This window comes from Sus scrofa, chromosome 18 (assembly GCF_054392235.1).
Source record: "Sus scrofa isolate SSC_HxYL_T2T_F1_AM1 chromosome 18, Sscrofa_HxYL_maternal_Yorkshire_Landrace_v2.0, whole genome shotgun sequence".
Lineage (NCBI taxonomy): Eukaryota > Metazoa > Chordata > Mammalia > Artiodactyla > Suidae > Sus > Sus scrofa.
Genome location: NC_139400.1, coordinates 46,163,331 through 46,185,442, shown reverse-complemented (window position 1 = coordinate 46,185,442; position 22,112 = coordinate 46,163,331). Strand labels below are relative to the sequence as shown.

At 42.0% G+C, this 22,112-nt stretch overlaps 1 protein-coding gene and 1 long non-coding RNA gene across 9 annotated transcripts in view; both read right to left on the bottom strand.

The window, feature by feature from the left end:
* Nucleotides 1-22,112, bottom strand: part of ELMO1 (engulfment and cell motility 1) — a 555,188-nt gene that overhangs the window by 57,012 nt on the left and 476,064 nt on the right. The window lies entirely within an intron of this gene.
* On the bottom strand, nucleotides 513-9,077 carry LOC146395019 (uncharacterized). The gene is made up of 2 exons (XR_014834261.1): nucleotides 5,644-9,077; nucleotides 513-4,688 (listed from the first exon to the last, which is right to left on the bottom strand). It is a non-coding gene; the product is annotated as an uncharacterized LOC146395019 (long non-coding RNA).

Sequence of the window (22,112 nt, the reverse complement as noted above, 5' to 3'; positions counted from 1 at the left end):
AGCAGAGGTAGGCAAACTTCTCTTGAGGGCCAGATAATAACTATTTTAAGCTTTGTGGGCCATACCGTGTCTGTTGTAACTCCTCAGCTCTGCTCTGGTGGCGTGAAAGTGGCTGCAGTGGGCATGGCTGTGTTCCCATAAAACCTGACTTGATGAGACAGGTCATGGTTTGGTCAGCAGGTGGCGGTACAGAGGAAAAATGTTTGGCTTTAGAGTCAGGCAGCGCTCATTTCAATGTCTGCCTCCATCACTCACTTAGCTGGGCAATTGCTCCAGCTTCTCTGACTCTGTTTCCTTGTCTATAAAGTGGAGGTGAGTATCCTTAGTTAGGATTAGAAGATACACAGCACTTACTCCAATACATTATACCTGTCAGACTTCAAGTAAATAACCACAGGACAACACGACAGCTTGGTGGTGGTATGGGGGTGTGTGACAGTTAACATGCGGAGGGCAATTCAAGATTATATTTAGGTTGATTTGAACAGAACTGATCCAGACAGATTAAAGAGTTTCTTTTTTTTTTTAAACAAACAAACAAACCAACAAAGAAAAACACACACAATGAACCAACCAACCAACCAACCAACCAAACAACCAGTGTTCTCAACTCTCCCCTGAACAGTTGCAAGGACTGGAAGATACTCTGGCCCCTCCTTGCTTCCTCCTGCCACACTTCCCACTGGGGTTTGACCAGTGCTCTCTCCTGCCGGGGCCCCTTGGGGTCAGGCTTAGTATCAATGAACAGAAGCTGTTCTAAAATCTGAGGGTCAGCTTGGTTGGTGTTCCACCTCCAGCCCCTCTCAATTTCATATGTCCTCAATTATACCATACACATTTACACAATTTTATTCATTAATAAATGCAAAGAAATGCCTCTGAACTTCCCAGAGGACATGATCTAATCCTGGCATGTAGTAATCCTAAGAACCACGAGGTATTTAACTTCTCCCTGCTTCTGCTGCTCCAGTGGGTCTCTTAGAGCCCTCTGGGCTCTGAGCTCCTGAGGGCATCCATCTGAAGGGGTGATGATGACCTGATTCAGAGTGAAAGGCCAGTGCTATGTGTGTCGTGGGCAGGGAGGTCCCCGTAACTGTTCCTCTCTAAGATGGTATTTCCAAACCTAGTAAATATTAGGTTTGTAAACATTTTTAAAAATTATAAAACTTTGCTGTATAGCAGAAATCGAAGGAACATTGTAAATTAACTATACTGTAATAAAAATTAAAAAAAATAAAAAGACAAATTGGGTTTGTTATGCAACATTTCAAAAGCCAAGATATGTACCTAAGAGCTGAGAAAAACAACAGTTCACTGCAGCCTGGAGCCTTCCATGGGTTCTACTTCTCCCAAGTTAGAGTCCGGGATGCAACCTGCTGACAGCCAAGGCCTGTTCTCAGGGCGCCATGTAGCAGGTCCGTAATGCAGTTCTAGTGACATTACGTCTTTGGTGAATGATGAAAAACTAGGTAGCAGGGATCAAAGTAATGGAACTACTGGTTTGGGAAACTGAATGTTCATGAAAGTTGGGCATTTGCCTCTGGAGATTATAGTTTTCAGGTGTTCACTCACCTCATGAACTCACCTCTATCTGCTCCTTTCCTCTACTTCATGCAGCCATTCTTGCTATTCTCATCATTCTCACTGACCCATCCCTGGCACCCTGCCCCCCTTACCTGTCCCCATTAACCTCTGACTTCAACTCTGTCCCTTCCAGCCCAGCCCCTCCTCCCAGAGGCTGATGTCCAGAATGCACATCTGATCACACTGTTTGCCTGGTTGAGCACGGCCGGTAGGTGAAGACCAGCTCCTCTGGTGTGAACACGTGAGCCCTCCTGGTTGCCTCCCGCTCTATCAGCTGAAGCCTCCTACTTGGCACCACCCTTTGCATCCCATGATCTAGCCACACGGATCCTTTCAGTGCCTTGAACTTCACCCCGGGCCTTCATTTGTGTTCTTCCTTCCGCCATTGTGACTAATGACCTCCTTCTAATATCTGCTCACTCTCCAATTCTATAAATTCATCTGACTTGCTGCCCTCCCCACAAAGGCCATGGAGGACCACTTGTCCTCTTGGCATAAGATGGTACACAGCACCATGGACTGTGTTCTTTGTGGTTACTCTTGTATATTCAGGAGTCTGTATGATCCAATCAGAGTAATGGACAAAATATTGGCTTAATTTATGACCAATGCACTTAACAAATGATTAAAAGAAAGAAGTAGTCTCAAAATCCATTAATTCTCAACCTTTAGTCTACAGGAAAATTTAAAAGGTCTCTTTGCCTGGCCTTCCACCCCACCCATCCCCCTGCCAGAGTTTCAGACTGATCTGGTCTGGAATGGGTTCGGGACCCTGGTCATGCTCTCCAAAGCCCTCCCCACCCCACGCAGGGGCACTAATATGCAGTGGGGGTGGAGGGCTGCTGGTCTAAGTGAGGAGGTATAAGAAGGTAGGAGGGAGCCGTGATGATTGCCATTCCTGAAAGGGACATGCAATCTTCGCTTGGAAACACCAACACTACTTACAGACCTCAGCTTGTCACCACCCTCAGTTCTCCGAGGGGTGCCCTTCAGATACCAGCTACAGTGGAGACAGGCTGTATGCTCTCACCTGGGACAGTCAGAGAGACAGTCAGGGGACTGTGTCTGCTCTGAGCATGCCTGGGCAGATCCCTCAGAAGCCACCTCCACTTGGGGGCCAGGCCAGTTGTCCTGGGCTGTTTCTCACCAAGGCAGCCACATTCAGCTGCCTACGTGGATCAGGTGCTGCTTAGGGACCACTTTTAATAAGGGCAGCCCCCATCTTCCCAATAAGCCTGCAATGCCCTGGGCAGCAATCAGCATCAGTGTTCCCAGATCCAGGACAGTGGTCTGCATGGCAACCTTGAGAGAGCAAGCCTGTGGTTGGCAGCGTCCAGTGGGTCCTGGGGAACCTGGCCGAGGACTATTATTAGAGAGACTATGAATGATGACTTTTCAGACTCACCCTGAGAGCAAAGCAGATGCCAGCGGAGCAGTTAGAAAGGGAGCTGGCTGCTTGGCAGTGCTGTTTCCTTGCTCAGGACGTCCCCTGGTTTTAGCGACTAATAAAATAAGAATCGAATGGCAGAGGGTATGATGTCCAGGCAGCCTCCAGCATCCCAAGAATCTGATCATAATCCAAACCGAGAGCTCTGAGGTCTTGGCCATTAGCCCCCCAAATGACTCCTTATTCAAAGGCCAGAGCCGTGGTTCCGCTCCGGTGCTGCCTGGGTGACTTCACATTCCAAAGACTAAGACACAGGCACTAAGAGCTGCCCTGCTCCCCATGAGGAGGTATTTTAATTTAAGGTTTCAGGCATCTTTATAGCCAGTAAAGAAAAATAAACCTTTCAACCAACCATTGATCTTAAAATCAATTAGTGCTGGGTTTGTTGATGAACAATGGATAACCTCCTTCTCACTGTCTTCAGCTTCCACAGGAAGCCAGTTCATAAGGGGAGAAAGACAAGGTAACATTTGGGATCACTGCCTTCCCTCTGTATCCCGCCCTTGAGGAGAGAAAGATCAAGAGGCAAACATCATGTGACCAAGCCTCCCCTTCCCGCTGAAACAAGGAGCCAAATTAATACAGCAATCAGGCTAGATTTGCTGGTTAGCTAATTGAAGGCCCTGGTAGACAACAGGAAGCTATTTTCACCAGTGTCTGAGGATGTCGGCCTCCGGCAAGCAAAGTCTGCACAAATCACATTAGGGGTGGCATTTAATCCACAGCTTTGAATAAACAACACGTCAAGGAAGTCAGTCAAAATATACGACTGTGTGTGGTAAGAGAGGCAGAAACAAATGGGGCTGGATTTCTTGCACAAAAAAAGGTTGAAAGCTCTTTTCCAACAGGGTTGGGGGAAAATGGCTACACATTTTTAATGATTCTGCGGCTGCTGGTTTTCTAACACTCGTTTACCAAACTTAGCCTTACTTTATCAAGCTTGGGTGTGGAAAGCAAAGACTTGGGCAAATATTCTGAAAGTTACAAGAATGACCTCCCCAATGGGCCAGTCTCCTAAATAAGAGCTGCTATCAAGATGATGGATTCTTGCAGCCAAGGGTGCCCTGGCTGACCGCAGTGTGGGGATGGAGTGGATTGCTTCTCCTGGCAGCTCTCCAAGATTTCATTGAAGAAGTAACTGAGCTTAAAAGGAGTTTTTCTATTTTTGTCTTTTTAGGGCTGCTCTGTGGCCTATGGAGGTTCCCAGGCTAGGGGTCGAATTGGAGCTGCAATGGCCGCCTATACCCCAGCCACAGCAATGCCAGATCTGAGCCATGTCTATGACCTACCCACAGCTCATGGAAATATCAGATCCTTAACCCACAGAGTGAGGCCAGGGATTGAACCCGCGTCCTTATTACTGGCTGGGTTCATTACCACTGAACCACAATGGGAACTCTGAGTTTTCTTTTTTAAGGTCCACAATCATGATACTCAAATACACAGTGCTAAATGATAAGCAACTAACTCTCTATGTCTGTTAGTGGATAAATGGCGTTATAGGCTGTTTACCAACAAATCTGAGATCCGCTCACTGCCCTTCTTCACTCATAAGACATGAAGAAAAGCAGTGAATGGTAACTGTCTGCTCACTTGTTCATGTCCCCCACCCCACGTATCTCAACCTCTAGGGATGGTGGGATTTTACCCAATTCATCTTGGAGTGTCCAGTGTCCAGTATGAGATTCAAAATATTTGTAGAGTGCATGAATGAGCTAAATGGAAATAGACAGAAAACATATCAATGTGCACAGATAAATCAGCCTCAGACTACCCTAAAATGAGTCACCATTAAGAAATAAATGCAATGTCTACTGTCTCCCATGGAGGGTGAAACCTGAAGCCTCACATGTTTGGCTCTCCCAGCATGCTTTGCATGAGCTGTTAAATACTGACAAATAGAAGGGAGATTTAATAAACTTTTCATAAGCATACTCCTCAGGCAAGACCACAGGGAATACAGGGTGGAAGAGGCAGGGTCTGGCTTCTATAAACTAGCTCTGCCACCAGGCAAGGAGGCTGCCAACCTCAGAGGACATTGGAATCACTGCTTCAGCAAGTCACTCACTCTGGAGGGACAGTGCCACCAAAATAAAAGGGTTGCTGGTGCCCCTCAGCAGACAGACTGGGCGGGGGGATGGCCAGGCAGTGGGACTTAAAATTGAACCCAGCCTGTTGGTCTAAACTCTGTGACAAACGGAGAAGGACTATTCTGGCCACCCTTCTCCAAATACTTTCCCCTTTTCAGTACTCATAAAATGAATGGGGTGATATTTTTTTCCCCCACATACTGGTTTTATTTCATTAAAAGTTATTATTTTTAATTTTTAATGATTTTTATTTTTTCCATTATAGTTGACTTATAGTGTTCTGCCAATTTCTACTTCATTTATAAGTTTAAAGCTTTAAAATTATGAAATATTTCAAACAAAAAAATACAGCAGATAATCATCCATTATGCTAATCTTACTTAAGTCAACATTTTGCCTTTTTTGTTTTAGATGTCTTTTTTTAAAAGATAAAAAATGCTATAAGTATGGCTAAAAGTCCTTTCCTCATTAAACTCTTGCCAGAGATATATTCTTCCTGTAAGACATTTTATAATTCTATACATGCCTGTATCTATAAATAACATGTAGCATTTTTGTGCTTTTGCGGTTTTAATTAAATGTTATATAGAATGTTTATTTCTATAGTTAACACTATGATAAGTGGACCACTCTTTGTTGAGAAATTCAAAACACTATGGTACGCATTTTAATTTCCAAATATATTCAGCCGAATCATCAAGGAAACATCTTGAGAGTAAATATGTTTTGATTTTCTACATTTTGTCTAATATGTTGTCAATTTCTGGTATTGCATTAGAAGCTTTAGAAGTACAACTGACCCTTGCACAACATGAGTTTGAACGGCTCGGGTCCACCGACTTGTGAATTTTTTTCCATAGTTAAGTACTACAGCATTACACGATCTGGAGTTGGTTTAATCCTCACATGTGGAGCCACAGAGAGGAAGGAACAGCCCAAATGGAGGGCCGACTATTAAGCTGCACGTGGATTTTTTCCTGCACAAGGGGCTGGTCCTCTAACTCCCACATAATTCAAGAGTCTGCTGTATATCTTCAGTTCTGTATTAGCTCAGCTAACATGTATTAAGCATCTAATATCCCTGGCTGAAGTGCTGGCAACACAAAGAACCAGGTCCCATGTTCATCCTTGCAAAACTCAAAGGCAGTTGGGGGAGGGAGGCGTGTTAACAAATAATGAGAGGGAACCTCAATGAGTGCTACTGTGGGTTGGAGTTACCAGTATAATTTGGCAGGGGAAGCAAAGTGATGATTTGGCACACTATGGGTGTTTGTGCACGCAAATATAGTTCTATTCCTGCCCAGTCACTTCAAGGACTACATTTCTCAGAGTGTACTGAAGTTATATATTTCCTGTATCTCCCAGTAGGACCTTGAGCCCTCTGAAGGAAGAGACTATACCTCATTTGTCTTTTTATCACTAGTGGACGTCAAAATTTCTCATACCTGGGAAATTTCCCCCTCCATCTAGTAAGCTGAAGGTCAACTTGTCTGTATTTCTGAGTTACATGCAAAACAAAATGATTTCTGACCCATCTTTGTGAAGGCTGGGGTCAAATCCCTGTGATAGTTTTAAGCAGAGGGAAAGAGGGGTGTAGGACAGCAGCAATGATAGATTAACTCTGGTTAACATGCTGCTATACCAACGTCCCGCTGTATTTCTCCCAGATGGTTGTAAATTGGGACACCTCATAAATCCCCAGGCCTTTTCTTTTTTTCCATGGCTGGTTATTACAGCATCCCAGAGCAGAAGAGCACTTTCCAAACTAAAGTAATTGTGAGCCATTTATTATCTTTAAAGGAGAACCTGTCAACCACCCTGGCCACAAAGCTCAGACAATTAAAACGGCCCAAAGTGCCCTGATTCTGCATGATCTTGACAATTGTTTGGTGGTTTGGAGCCAGTGCACTCAGGGAAGATCTGCAATTGCTTTCTGTGTTTTTCTATTCAATATCTCTTCTTTCCGCCCATTTACTATATCTCTCTCAGCTGGATGAAGGCAGCTATTGCCACAGCTTCCAGAAGTCCACTGGGCTTGCTATGCTTTCACCTGAATGTGCTTTCCTCCCTTACTGATGGGTCCTTTGGAAGAAATAGCATAGATGGCAATTATACAGACTATATGCCATCACTCCTCTCTCCTCATGTCAATGGCAGACATGACTAATCTATCACAGCATTTTTTTTTTTTTCTGCTGAACTAGGACTCTGCCTGCCGTCAGCTACTATCAATCAATTGAATTTGGTATTCACAATGGCACCCACCCCTCATCTCTGAAGGAACTGATGTTAATAAGGCACAGTTAATCTCATCTAATTCATCTGACTGTTTAATAACTTTGGATTAGGTTTTCTTAACAGTCCCAATGCCCCAGATCAAATTTCTTGAGGATTAGCTCAAATTCTTTCGGAACCTGGACTTGTGTTCAATTTTATGTCCTTGTAAAAATTGTTTAATCCAATAGCTATCTCACTTACCATTTTGGTGATTGAAGCCAATACTAATACCTCTAGAAATGGTGTATCATCCAGGGTAAGGACCTAGTCATGGGCCCTAGAATAGTGCCAAACACTCAGAAGGAGCCGACACGTTTGTTGAATGGATAAAGTAGTGGGAAGACATGAGTCTCTGTCCTCAAACTGTACCCCTTCTGATGACGAACATGAGTTTGTTTTCCCTTCTTTTTAAATTTCAATAATTTTGTAATTCTGGAAAAAAATTTCTGACCACAACCAATGCTTAAGGGATTTTACTAGAGTATAATCTGGGTAAAATAAACTGAGGATTTTTAAAGAAGTGATGTTTTATTTCTATAACACGAATGATCTTGAGACTTTTTTGTTAAAAACAATGAAATGATTTCCAACAGGATATAACTGGAATTAAAGTTCTTCATATTGGACAATCAATGTTCTGTTAAATTTTGTTATTATTTTTTTTAAGTGTGAAAATAGGGGAAAGCATGTTTCAGAAACAAAGTTAAGGGAGTTCCCTTCGTAGCTCAGTGATTAACAAGCCCGACTAGGATCCATGAGGATGGAAGTTCTTCCCTAGCCTTGCTCAGTGGGTTAAGGATCCGGTGTTGCATGAGCTATGGTGTAGGTCACAGACATGGCTTGGATCTGGTGTGGCTGTGGCTATGGCTACGGCGTAGGCCAGCAGCTGTAGCTTTGATTGGACCCCTAGCCTGGGAACATCCATATGCCATGAGTGCAGCCCTGGAAAGGAAAAAAAAAAGAAAGAAAAAAAAAGAAAAAAAAAAGTTACACTACACTATTTCATTTGGTCCCAATTTCTGTTGGACCCTGCCATGCATGCCATTCTTGATTTAGAAAATATATTTTTAAATTGAAAACAAATTTAATATTCACCCTCTTTTACCCAATCAGGTATAGTCATAAGAGTAAAACAAGATGTGTGCTCGTAAAACACCTTTTATCTGTCAGAGGTGATGGAATGGTCACTGTTAGCATTGACTGGGTGTTTACTAAGTGGGAGTACAGTGCTCAAAAGTTGGTATCTATCATCTCATTATATCTTCACAACAATCTTACCAAACAGGGATTTTCTATTTCCTTTGGTTCCAGAAACCACAGCTCAGGGAATTTATACTTGCAAATGACAAGGGAGGGACGTAAATCCAAGTTTTATAATTAGAAAACCTCTGCTTTAAATTATTGCAATGGAAATACCATGCGGCAGTTGATTTTAGAATATGAGGATTGAATAAAAAGATGTTTGCAAACTTAACCTATAGCTAATGAATGCTATTGCACTGAGCTGATGGAAAGATTAGCAAATAATGCATAGCTCCTCATAAGTACTCAAATCATAAGCAAACAAGAAAATATTTATAAACAAAATAATAAATTTATTATTATTGTTATAAGGGCAACTGGGAATTAGCGTGAACATCTAACAGCTGAAAACTGGGGTCCAAAGAATATGCTGGGCGGCTAGGGTGGAAGGAAGAAGATAATCTGTTTTGCCAAATGGGATAAATAGAACCGGAGACTCCTGAAAGAAATATCTGAGGCCCTGCAGGAGCCAAAGGTCTTAGGAACAAAAGGGGACAAGGGTCACTGAAGATGGTACAGAAGACGATAGTCCTTTGAAACCCAAATTTGAAACCTGGCAACGTCAATTAATTGGTAACCATCTATTTTTCTGTGCAGGTTGGTAACTTGGGCTTGTCTATACAGGAGCACAGGATTGATAAAATGCTGAAAAAATTATGACACCGAAAATGTTTAACAACACAATATTACATATAACATATATGACATGTTATATATGACATGTTATATTATACATAACATACATAACATGTTATATTATACATAACATAACGTGTTATATTATACTTAACATATATAACATGTTATATTATATATAATATACCCAATAGTTTTGCCCAAATAACTATACTGTTAAAAGTGGAGAAGGACTCTAGAAGATCTTGGAAGTTATAGGGAAATTCAATGCTAGCAATAAATAAATGAATGGATGACTAAATGAATAGAAGACAAGCAAATAAATGGGAGTGAGTTAGAACTGAAGGGTAGAGGCATCTCTCCACAATCTCACCTGCTGTGCCCTTCGTTCCGCATGAGGCACTGTACTAGGCGGCGGGAGGTGGTGGTGAGGCAGGCACAGAGAAGTTCAGGACTCAACGCATAAGAAATCATATCTATGATATATCTTCAGAATCCTAGAATTCTTGATTGCAGTGGGGGGGGGGTGGACCTTAGAGCTCAGGTTGTACCATACACCAAGGTAGAATTATGACTTTCTCCAAATCACACTAGACAGTGGCATAGCAGAGATCTGAGCCGAAAGCTCTGGATTTCCATGGGAAGAGGGGAGACAGCTTCCACTTGGGGTGGTGAGGAAATACTGTATGAACAAGGCAGGTTCTAGGTGGGCTCCTGCAGGATGAGTACAATTTAGATCTAAAAAGACGAGTGAGTTGGGTGGGTTTTCCAAGTCAACAAAAAGGCAGTTGCTCAAGATCGCTAGGGCTTTAGTGAAAGGTCAAAGGAAAAGAGCAAGTCGGGCAGAACAGGGTTTGATTCTTGGCCCTCTCACTTTTACCATCTACGTGTCCAGGGGCAAATTTCTGAACCTCCCTAAGCCTCGGATTCCCAGTAAACTGGAGATTACGGTACAGACTTCGCAGTGTGGGGCAAGGATTAAAAGAATGTTTGTCAAACAGCTTCTGCAAGACCAGACATACCCAATGGCTATTGTTTATGCTTATACACTTAGGGAGAGGGGTAGGAAGTAAGCTGTGGGAGACAGGTCAGGATCAAACCATGGATGCTTGTAGCTGCTGAATAGAAGAATCTGAACTGTACCTCTCAGGATGTAATGAAAGTATTAAGATCTTTGAGCAGAGGAACAAAGTGATAAAAATCAACCATTAATAACTGAGCCAGGACACCTGGTGACTATCTCGCTTTGCATTTTTCTTCTTGTTCTGCCTCCTGTGTAACCTTGAGCTCATCCTCTCAGCTCTGTATTTTCTCCCCCAAAATGGATTTGGGCATCCTTGTAACTTTTGAATCAAGCATTTTAGATGTGCTAGTAAAAAAAAAAAAAAAAAAGAAAGAAAAGAAAAAGCGCACTTAACAAGGGATTGTTTCTCCTTAGGAAATAGATATTCCAAAAGTCTCTGGACAGGAGTTGCCAAAGATGTTTTCTGTCAGTTCTCTGTCAGCAGTAGGGAGAAAAGACCTGCTCTGGAAAGCACAAAATAATCTGCTGTAGCCGGTTTTGGCATGCCATTGAAAGAATAGCACCCCAATTAGTACTGAGACATTTTCTCAAGAACTTCAAGATCAATGTTTTTCTTCCTCACTGTCCCACCCAAAGGATAGAAAAAGATCAAAAGAAGAAATTTTGAGTAAAGAAACAGATGCTGAACCAACACAGTGTAACAGATGAATGACATGAGAAGGAAAAGTAAGAGATGTGTCAGGCAAGAAAAATACTACACTTAAAACCTCTTTTTTTTTTTTTTTTCCAGCGAAAAATTCATTTGGTAAAGAAAACCTCAAACTATAAATGTTTGCTCTTTGGCATAAGATCTTCAAAAGGCATATCACAAGATACCTACTGATACAAGTGCCTTTTGTCTGAAGGCATGACTGGGAAGCAAGTAGGCTCCATAAGCAAATTTATATATGGTGAGACCCAAGGCACAGAGAAGTGATGCAGGTGTATAAACATATCAGTAACATGCCTCACGCTGAGTCTGGGGTGCCTACCAAGAAACCAGACCCTAAGGCAATTCTTTTCCTGCAGAACCTGCCCACTCCCTAGTTAGGATAACCAAAATTCATCCTGGTGTTTCTAAAAGTCTCCCCATTCTCAAGAGGCCAACTCCTGTGCTCCCATCAGCCAACTTTCAGCTATTTATCTTTGGCTAACTGGGTTTCTAAGATGCCTCTGCAAACGGCTCACTCCATGCACATCATTAATCAGTGCCAAACTAAACAGGCTCCAGGCCCAGCTGAGAATACAGTGGCTTGGCTCATCACCCCAACACCTAGTGAACAGACATGAGTGATGACTACTGGGTAAACCCACAGAGAATGTGAATCACCTAAATGCATCTTTCTTTAGACGTTACACCTAGGGAGGCTGTCTGACAAATATTGACATACAAATTCTTTCAAACGTATAATAATTTTCCAATGAGATGAAGCTTGCTGGCTTTTATTTAAAGTGTTAAGTTGTAAGAAGGATAAACTTTGGGCCATTTACTGAGTATATCCAGCGACTTCTGTGATACTGATAAATGTGTCTGAGCTGTAATCATTTTCACCTAGTTAAAAAAAGAAAAGAAAGACAAGAAAGAAAAAAACCCAAGAGTGGCTTTGTCAGTAGTTTTGTTTGAAAGGACATGAGTAGGCCCTGAATTATAAGAAAAGGTGCCTGCCATGTCTATGTACTGTTAGGAGATGCTCACGTTTTAGGAAGAAAGATGACATACCCATGGAAAATCACTCTGTAAAGGCAGCGACTTAATTATCTCTAATATTAGTGCTACCAGGGATTGGGGAAATCATAGGAGAAAGATAGGAGACTGAGCACATCCAAAAGGATTTATTTTTGAAATTACCATAATATTAATGATAGTTAGAGCTGGTAGGGGACGAACCCTCACGATGTTCTAGGATACACACTGACCCATAATGGGCAAGGTGGAAGAGAGGAATGAAGTTGAGAGAAAACTGGAACACTGAGCAGTAACCAAATGGGTCATATTCTGCTTTATTATTTTGATGTATTTCCTGAGCTTCTTTAGTAATACAGAGTGGAATATCATGAGTTTTACCTACAAGGAGATCTCTGGCAACTTGCTTGCCATCTCTGAGTCATAATTTCTAAATTCACTTAGGAAAACCTAATTAAGCCTAAACACAGGTAGGCACATTCAATGAGAAAGTGTAACTAAAAGTTCCTAAAATAATTCCTGACACATAGTAGGTACTCAATAAATACGAGTTCTTTCTTCACACTTATGGCATGTATCACTTCCACCATCCAATGAAGCTTACATCTTTGTTAAGTCGTCAAACTTTCTCAAACTCAAGATTTGACCAAGTATTTACCCCCATGGCACCTTGCAGCCCACCCAGGAGGGGTGCAACAAATACTCACAGAAAAATGAAAGCTCAAGCCATCAGATAAGGGGTATATCGCAGCATGCTCCTGGGTTCAACACCTCTATTAACACAAATGATCACGTTGTGTACAATTTATAAATCCACATTTGCCTCTTTCATTGGACTGGAAACTCAAGCAAGAACTAGTACATATCAAGTATTCGACAAATATTAGGTCACAGAATCCTTTTTTTTTTTTTTTTTGGTCTTTTTAGGGCTGCATCTGAGGCATATGAAGTTCCCAGGCTAGGGGTCGAATCGGAGCTATAGCCATCGGCTTACGCCATAGCCACAGCCATGTGGGATCAGAGCCACATCTGTGACCTACCTACACCACAGCTCATGGCAACACCAGATGCTTAACCCATTGAGCAAGGCCAGGGATGGAACCTGCGTCCTCATGGATGCTAGTCAGATTTGCTTCTGCTGAGCCACTATGGGAACTCCTAGGTGAAAGACAGAATCTTTTAATGCACCTCTGTATCTGTTTGGGGGACTCTGTGGACCTGAAGGACTGTTTACTGCAATGCCAAGCTTCCTCAGTGTGAGAACAAAATGTGCGAAAAAGTTGATTTCATAGGAACGTGTACAGAGCTTATGGGAAAAGAGTCAAAATACAGAGGTGAAAGCTGTGGAATGTTTGCATTCTTGTGAAAACAAAAGTGAGTTGGGTTCTGGACACCCGATGGAGTTTAACCAGTTTGAGCAGAGAAAACAGTGGAAGACGAAGTGAGACTGTCCTCACATCGGGATCCCCACCTCATAATGATAATGAACTGAGACAAAAAAAGACCACACACACATGCCAATAAAAAGCGACAAAGTCTGAACAAGAGCTCTGCCTTGGGGAAAAGTCTGGGGAGGAGTTTATGACACAGGCAAAGGACATCATGAGAAAAGGTTTGAGCAGTGTTGAGAAGAGTTAAAGTGAGCCTGTGTATTCCAGTCTCTAGGTATTGGTGCTGCTTGCTCACCTCCTATTGACTTGTGTTGAAAATAAACCATGTAGTTGCAACTGGAGTCCTCCAATCACACGGCAGTAGTAGAGGATTCTTGACAGTCTCTCAACATCTCTCAACACGTGGCTTGGCAGCTCAGAGATTTGTAGAGTTTTTTTTCCTGTTTTTGTCTTTTTTTTTTTTTTTTTTGTCTTTTTGTCTTTGTTGTTGTTGTTGTTGTTGTTGTTGTTGTTGCTATTTCTTGGGCCGCTCCCGCGGCATATGGAGGTTCCCAGGCTAGGGGTTGAATCGGAGCTGTAGCCACCGGCCTACGCCAGACCCACAGCAACGCGGGATCCGAGCCGCGTCTGCAACCTACACCACAGCTCACGGCAACGCTGGATCGTTAACCCACTGAGCAAGGGCAGGGACCGAACCCGCAACCTCATGGTTCCTAGTCGGATTCGTTAACCACTGCGCCACGACGGGAACTCCTGTTTTTGTCTTTTTAAGGCCTCACCCATGACATATGGAAATTCCCAGGCTAGGGGTCGAATTGGAGGAGCTGTAGCTGCCGGCCCATGCCACAGCCACAGAAATGCAGGGCCTGAGCTGCATCTGTGACCTACACCACAGCTCACAGCAACCCTGGATCCCCAATCCACCAAGCGGAGGCCAAGGTTGGAACCTGTGTCCTCATGGACCCTATGAAGGGTCCATAAGCCACGAAGGGAACTCCTTGTATGGAGTTTAAAAGCTCTCTATGACTCATGTGAAGAAAGGATTATTAATTTGGAGTTCTTCAAACTACCTGAAATTTGTCTGTTACATTTCAAGAACACGTGCATGTGTGTTTTTCCACCCCAGAGAATCCGTTGCTATTGTCAGATTCTTAAAAGTTGGTTATGATGAAGCCTAAAAGAATCACTGATTTAAAGAAAGAAGAAAAAAAATTATGCAAACCAGAGCTAACGTGGTATTTCTAGCTTTGAGACACAAACTGATGTTTTTGTCTACAAACCATTTTCTTCTAGACGTGTCCATAAGCCTGCTCACACTTCTGAAACTCAACTTCTCATCTTCCTCTTAAAATTGTCCTGCCTGCAGCATGCCCTAAAAGAGTTTATGCCTCTTCTTTTGGACCAAAAATAATGAAGTCCTTTGGAAATCTTTCTCTTCCCTAACCTCTGTGTCCAGTCCTCAAGTTAACACCCCACTCTCCACGTTTCTCAGCTTGGCCCTTTTCCTTCCACTCCCACATTCTGTGAGACTCCACATCCGTCATCTGGACTACGTCAGGAGCCTCCTGTTAACATACTGCCCTCCCTCCATGTTCGACTCCTCCCACCCCTTCTCCATTGTGTCATGAGCTCAACACACATCTGACCATTTGGACCCAAATGCTCAGCAGCATCCAAGCCACTCTTTTTAATGTCAGAAGAGATGTCCTCCATCACAAGCTTCTGCATATCTTCCAGTCCCACTGACTGTCATTTCTCAGCTTAGACAATGCCTTCTAGAAACACCAAGTTACTGGTGATTTCCTTGTTCTTCCATGTTGATGTTTCTTTTTGAAATGCTCTCCCTTCAATGGGCAAATGTTCATCCTTCACCCATGCAGGCTTGTCAGCCATCACAGCCCATCTCATTGTAGAAAAAGGCTTAGTTTGAGCTAACATCCCCTCCACCTCCTGCCACAGTGTTATATTCTTTGAGCAAGGAAACGTCCCATTAATTGCATTGGCCCCCAAACCTCGAATATTTCTTAGCCTACTGAGAATTTATGGTGCACTTTTTCTTTTTCTTGTAGGGGGATCCTTAAAGCCTGATGGCTGCTCTGAAACCTTGGCCAACAGAGCCAGCTTCAGGAAACTAATCCTGGAAGGAAAACAGTTCACAAATAAAGGCTCTACTTTGAACATGCAGAATATAAAACTCCACTTAATTCCATGAATCCTGCCCCTCTGAGACTGGGTCAGCCAGCTGAATGACAATTCAATTTTACCTCAATTTTTTATATGCATCAGCGTCTCCCAAAGTATAACATTATTTATTTCTCCATCAACAAAGCCCTGTTTGTGGTAAAAGAAGCTAATGACTTCCCCGTTCTAGGTGTAGGTGACCCTGCTCAATCTCTTTAGACATACATTTGTTTTTCAAAACTAAGGCTCTTTGAAAGTTTAAGGCTTCTTGTATCTGACTTTACCTATGTGGAAGAGGGATGATAAAACCCATCCCATAGAGTAATTAAGGTAAAACAGATGATGCATATGAAAACACTTTATAAAGTGTAAGGAGCTATGAAAATGCACATTCTTATTCTCCATTGTTTTGGAATGACCAGAAACATTTGAGTAAACTGTCTCTTGGTGTAGAATGCAAAATCCCAGAAGTTCAAGTTGTGAAACCAGGCAGTTTCCATTTGACAGAGCACTGCTTCATTTAACAATTGGCCCTAGTAATAAAAGGCTAAGATTTGGGTAATTGTTCTGTCTTGCTCAGGACACTAGTCATAATATATGCATATCTGAAATAGAACCACTCCACAATGTTATTCAATATGTCTATTCTTTTATTTAAGAAATAATAAAACAAGGAGTGAAAACAAGAGATAACCAAAGCTGACATCACGATTTGTGTTCCAAATGTACACCCCTGAGAAGCGAGGAGAACTTTTCCATCACTAAACCTTCTCAGCCTTCAGTGCAGAAAGAATTCATGAATGAAAAGAGAAAGTCAAGTCAAATCAACAACTTGGAGAACAAGAAGGCTGGATTGCTGTTTTCCAATCTTCCTATCTGATGCAAAACCAAAAATAGCACAGGCTTGTGTTGGAAACCCAGGAGATCAAAGCAGGAAAGATGCTAACAGCTGAGTCATGGCAAGTGACCTCATCAACAAGGAGGCTGAATGTTGCTATAAATGAGAGACGAGATGGCTTGATCCTAAAGCAGGAGGTAAGGACCAGAGGGAGGGAGAGGACCAAGGCATCATTGTGACACCCAGTGTGAGAGAGAATGACTAATGCAAAACTTCTTTCCAAAAATATGCTTAAACGAAGTTCAAGGAGGTTAATGTTTAAAAGATGCAATGCTTATGTGCAGGCATTTGTACTCAGTGGGAAGAGCCATGGTTTTGGAGCTGGGGAGCTGGGAGCTCCAAGCTTTTCCACTTAACTTGACATGGTTCAGTTTCATCACCGTTAAAACAGATGCAATACCTCCCTCCCAGAGTGGCTGTAAGAGTAAATGAAATGAGGCTTCTAGCATGGGGACAAGACCCGAGCAGGTGTTCAATAAATGTGTGGAGTCCCTCCTCCCTGCCCCAGCAGACAAGAAGCTTAGTGTACCAGTTCTTGTAATGTTCCTTTCTTCTCTAATCATTCTCAGTTATAGCATCTTAGCACGACCAGAGAGATGAGACATCATCTAGTTCTACCTTCGACCCAAGCCAGTGATAATCTCTACCATCTCTTGACATATGGCCCTGCAGCCTGCCTGCCAGAATGGGTGCAGCAATCTGGAGCTTTAATTGTGAGAAGATTCTGCTGCAGCTGTTAAAATATGCCTACCTTACAAGGGTTTATAAATTCAAATAATGTCAAAGTGTTTTTCAAAATGTAAAGCACCATATAACTGTAACATAAGCAGGGAGATGAAAAGACATCAGTTTATATTAAGTAGTCTAATTCTCTACGGCAGTGCTTCTCCCCCACCTCCCCCTTTGCCAGGAGAATCCCTTTTCAAATAGATCTTACCTACCACCCAATACACACAACAAATAAAGGCAAAGCTTGTTTGGGTGCTTACCCTCTTTCCAGAACCTCCCCCCCATTTCCCTGACACTATGAGTCATTTGAGCTGTACCCCAGGGCCTTCGAGAAAGGCGGCTTGAAATCCCTGCTCCAAGGAGAGACAGAGCTCGGATCTCAGCCTTGCACTTTCCTAGAAAAGGCAACAACATCACAGAGCAAGGACGGCTTTACAGTGTTATTTGAGCGAAAAGGCTCAATTTGAGTACAAGCAGTAATTAGCTTAATGAAGGCCAAAGCTGTAATTACGACCAGCCTGGTTGTAACGCAATTGAGACATTTCGCAAGAAATTCAGTGCAGAAAGGAAAATTCAGTGAAATCCGAGCGATACAAGCTGCAGACTGCAATTTTTGAGAGATCTCTGAGTGAAACTCACAGAACGTTTTTAGGGCAAGTAATACTTGATTGGTTTAACCGTGTTGCCAATACCATGATTTCATTTATTAATAGCGAATTATTATCAGTTTCAAATCCTGCTGCTGCTAGCTGAGAGTGTGAGCTTGGATTGCAACATTAAGATCTCTTTTCCTTACCTACAAAAATGAGAATCATTACTCTTATTCTGGGTGGGATAGTACTTTATTCTTTTTTTTTTTTTTTTTTTTTGCTTTTTAGGGACGCACTTGTGGCATAGGGAACTTCCCAGGCTAGGGGTCCAATCGGGGGATAGTATTTCATAAGATCCTAAAATCATTAATCATATGATGAAAAACTGTTTGATTTACCTACATTAAATAGTAAGAATATTGAAAGAAATTATTGGTAAGTTATCAGATTAATAACTAACTAGGAGTTGATTCCTACAGCAGCTAAAGCTGACAAGGGAGTAATACCTAGACTATAAAAGGAAATGGAAAAGTGGAGAAAGGACAAGGAAAGGTAGTTCTTGGAATGAAAAAATCTAAATAGGAAAAGGCACCTGAAGAGACGCTCAAATTCACCAGTGATCCAAGATATAAAGATGAACACAACAGTGACATGTATATATGTATACATATATATATATAATACATAACTGAGTTACTCTGCTGTACACCTGAAATGAACACAACTCTGTGAGCCAACTATAGTTCAATAAAATTAAAAACAAAAACAAACAATGACTTGCACGCTTAGCCATCAGAATGAATGACCAAATGTCCATGCCAAAAGGTGGAGGTGTAGGGAAGTGAGAACTCCCATGTGCTGTTTCCATGTAGGAAACCAACCTGAAATTAAATGTGCATACTTCATACGACGCTGAGACCCAATTTCTGGGCACACATCCCAGAAATAATTCTCACACAGGCCCCCGAGATTATAAATGAGGAGGTTAGTTGCAGAATTTTTTGTGACCAGCGGGGATCTGGAGGTAACCTGGGTGCATATCAACTGGAAGAAACGAAATAAAATGGAGTGAAACGCAGACAATGAAATACTGTGGACATGTTGGGAGTCTACACAGTGACTGGAATGTACCTGAAAATATATGCTGAGTTTAAAACAAGCAACCTTCTTGCTTTGTCTAGCCTGCTTGTATTATAGACCTATTGTTTATAAAAATGATAATATACACATGCACAAATCATAAGATATATTTCATAAGGACGCATGCCCACTTGACTTCCAGGATATTTAGGTAGTTCTCCAGTGGGCAGGGGAAGGGGTTTGGGGAGCAAGGGTGAAGAGGAACAATAACAAAAGGAAAGTCTAACCTGAACTTACAATGGTAATAAGCTAGGAACTGAGGACTATGTATGACTTAGCTCCAAATCTGAGGGCCGATCCCAAATGTTGGTGAGGTCTTATGAAGATGATGTGAAATCTATAAACCAAATTTCCTGGCAGTGCTGGAGGTGCTCAACACCTATTTGCTTCCCCCATGACTCTTAGGAAGTACAAAAGGAAGAGAGTTTTCCTTCCTTTTTTCCAGATAATTTAATCGATGAAAATAAATGAAATCTCAAGAAAATGAAGTACCAAAAGTAGCACTCAGATCTGGGTACAGAGGATTGGTTCTCAAACATGGGTGCTTGTCAGGATCACTCAGAAGATTTGCAAAAAATTCAGATCACCAGGCTCCACCCCCGCCCCACCCAGAACAAAGTGGACCATCGTCTCCGCATGGGGGAGGTGATGGAGACTAGGGCTGGGGTCTGATGAGCAGAATTTGAAAAGCATTGCCACCACGCCTGTCTGTCCACTAGGATCTCAGCCACTCATGTTCTTTGGAACATTGCTTTGAAAACCTTCAACAGCTTTTGCTAAATAAAGCAGCACTGAATTGCTCAAAAAGAAATATATTTCAAAATATATGACTAGTGTATACAGTATGGTACTCCATCTGCTCTTCCAAAATACTTGAGTTTTAGAAAATAATGTGTAGATAGGTCTATAAATTGCTACCTCCCACAAAACAAAGTCGACTTGCTTTAGGGAGTATGGGAAAATATTTTTTCTTTTTGGTTTATCCATAGCAGGAAAGCTAATCTATAAGAGCAAGCAAATGGGCATGCATTCATTCAGTTATGTAGCTATTCAGTCAACACCTGAGGATGGTTCAACTACCTAATAGTAATTTAGCATCTGTAATAAAAATAACTTGCACAAACATAACAACTTTCCCTCTCCTATCTCAATAGTCAAGCAAGTAAGCGTGCATCCTGGGATGGAAGATCCTAGAAGGCAGAGAATGCAACTCTCTCCGTTGGATGTCATTGTCTGCTTCATGGAATCCAGCATTTGGTAAATAATGACTAGGACAAGCATTCTTTGCTATGATTCTTTTATTTCTCACGGCATTTAGCACCATGCAGCCTCTGTCTTTTCCAGTGCTGCTCAGATGCCGGTTGAAGACCTTTGAGCCTTAAGGCTATCCCTGATAAATTCCTGAACCAGTCTCTCTTGCAAGTGAGTGAGACCTAGAATGGCTCAAGAGAAGCAGCACTCGGTGAAATAGGAAGAATGTGGGCTTTGGAATCAGATAACTCTGGGTTTGAAACTCAGCTTGGTCTTCTACTGACTGAGTCTCAGTTTCTTCATCTGTGAAATGGGACAATGACAACCTTTCTGGATTACTGTGAGCATCACACAGGGAATGTACAGTGCCTGAAACAGAGTGGACCTGGGAAATACGGAAGCGAGGCTGTTGCTGCTGCGTGTGTTGCTACAAACCCAGTATCTAGTTCCCCAATGCTCACAAAGCTCTAGTTCATATTTCTATGCTTTGTGATGTATACTGGGCTCACATGGAAGAGTTTATGAAACTCTCATGAAAATGTAGCCCTCCCTGAACCCCAATACCATCTTAGCTGTAACTGGAACAACCCATCTAGCAATTTCTAGCCCTCTTTCCCTAGAGTCCTAGCCCCTGTCATCCCTAAATCTCTAGACAATATCTGAAGTTGAGATCTTAAATTTGATGGACCATTCAAAGCTATATTGTGTCACCCCTGGGCACGCTCCACGGCAGGTCAAAAACCCACACCCTCTTCGGAAATCAGCAGTAATGTGATCAGGATGCTTGGTTCTTCTCTATAGGCCTTCTAGTCTGGACTAATAAATATATAATATCTTTCTCCTCCAAGGGAAAACCTTAGACTGCATCCTCTAGCCTGGCTTCAAAGACCCAGATCTTGCCCCTTCTACTCTGAGTAATATGCCTGTTGGCCAAGCCATTCCAGAGCCAATATCTAGGGTTGGGATCTACTCAAAAAATGCTTGTTGCATACAAGGGTCAGTGATTCCCTGAAAATGAATAATGGAGTGAATGAAATGCATCACTCCTCATTTCCAAATGAGATTTGGATTGACTGGTTAGCTAGACCCTTGTCCAGTGCAGGCAGCCTCTGGAGAGAGACACTGACCTCTAAAGGGTTCATGTTTTCCATTCAGCTGATTTGTGGGTATTCAAAACAACTGCCACAAGGTCCAAAATTACATGGTTCTTTAAAATTTAATCATAATATAGTATTCATTTTATATCCTAAAATATAACTGCTCACCTAATACATTAATTTATATACATAATGAAATTCATACATATGTATGTGCATACATTTTAATGAATATCAATAGATCATTATGGTTTTATGCAGGAAAGATTTTTTTTTAATCTGGCATAAAACATGTGCATATTAAATCACTCTCCAAAAATGGCAATTTAAGAACATTGAGAAGCAGTGAGCCTTGTGGTTAAGAGCTGGACCACTGGACCAGACCTGCCTTGAGAACTTAGCTCTGCCATTTACAAGCTATGTGGCGTCATCAAGTTACTGAACCTCTCTTGGCCTCAGTTACTTCAATTCTAAAATGGCGATAATAACAGTACTCCAACCTTCAAATAATAATAATTGCTGTCATTGTTGTTGTTATTACCATTATTCTTATTACGACTACTCCCTTCCCACCTAGACTGTGACCTCCCTGAGAGCTGATGAGAATCTCTTTCTTACACTTGGATCAAGAGTCAAGTATAATCATTGGTTTACTGTAGGCATTCAATAATTATCAAACGAGTTCTCCAAAACCCCTTATTTTGAACAGAAAAGTTCCCAGAATGTTCCTCAATCGAGTGAGAGTCCAGATA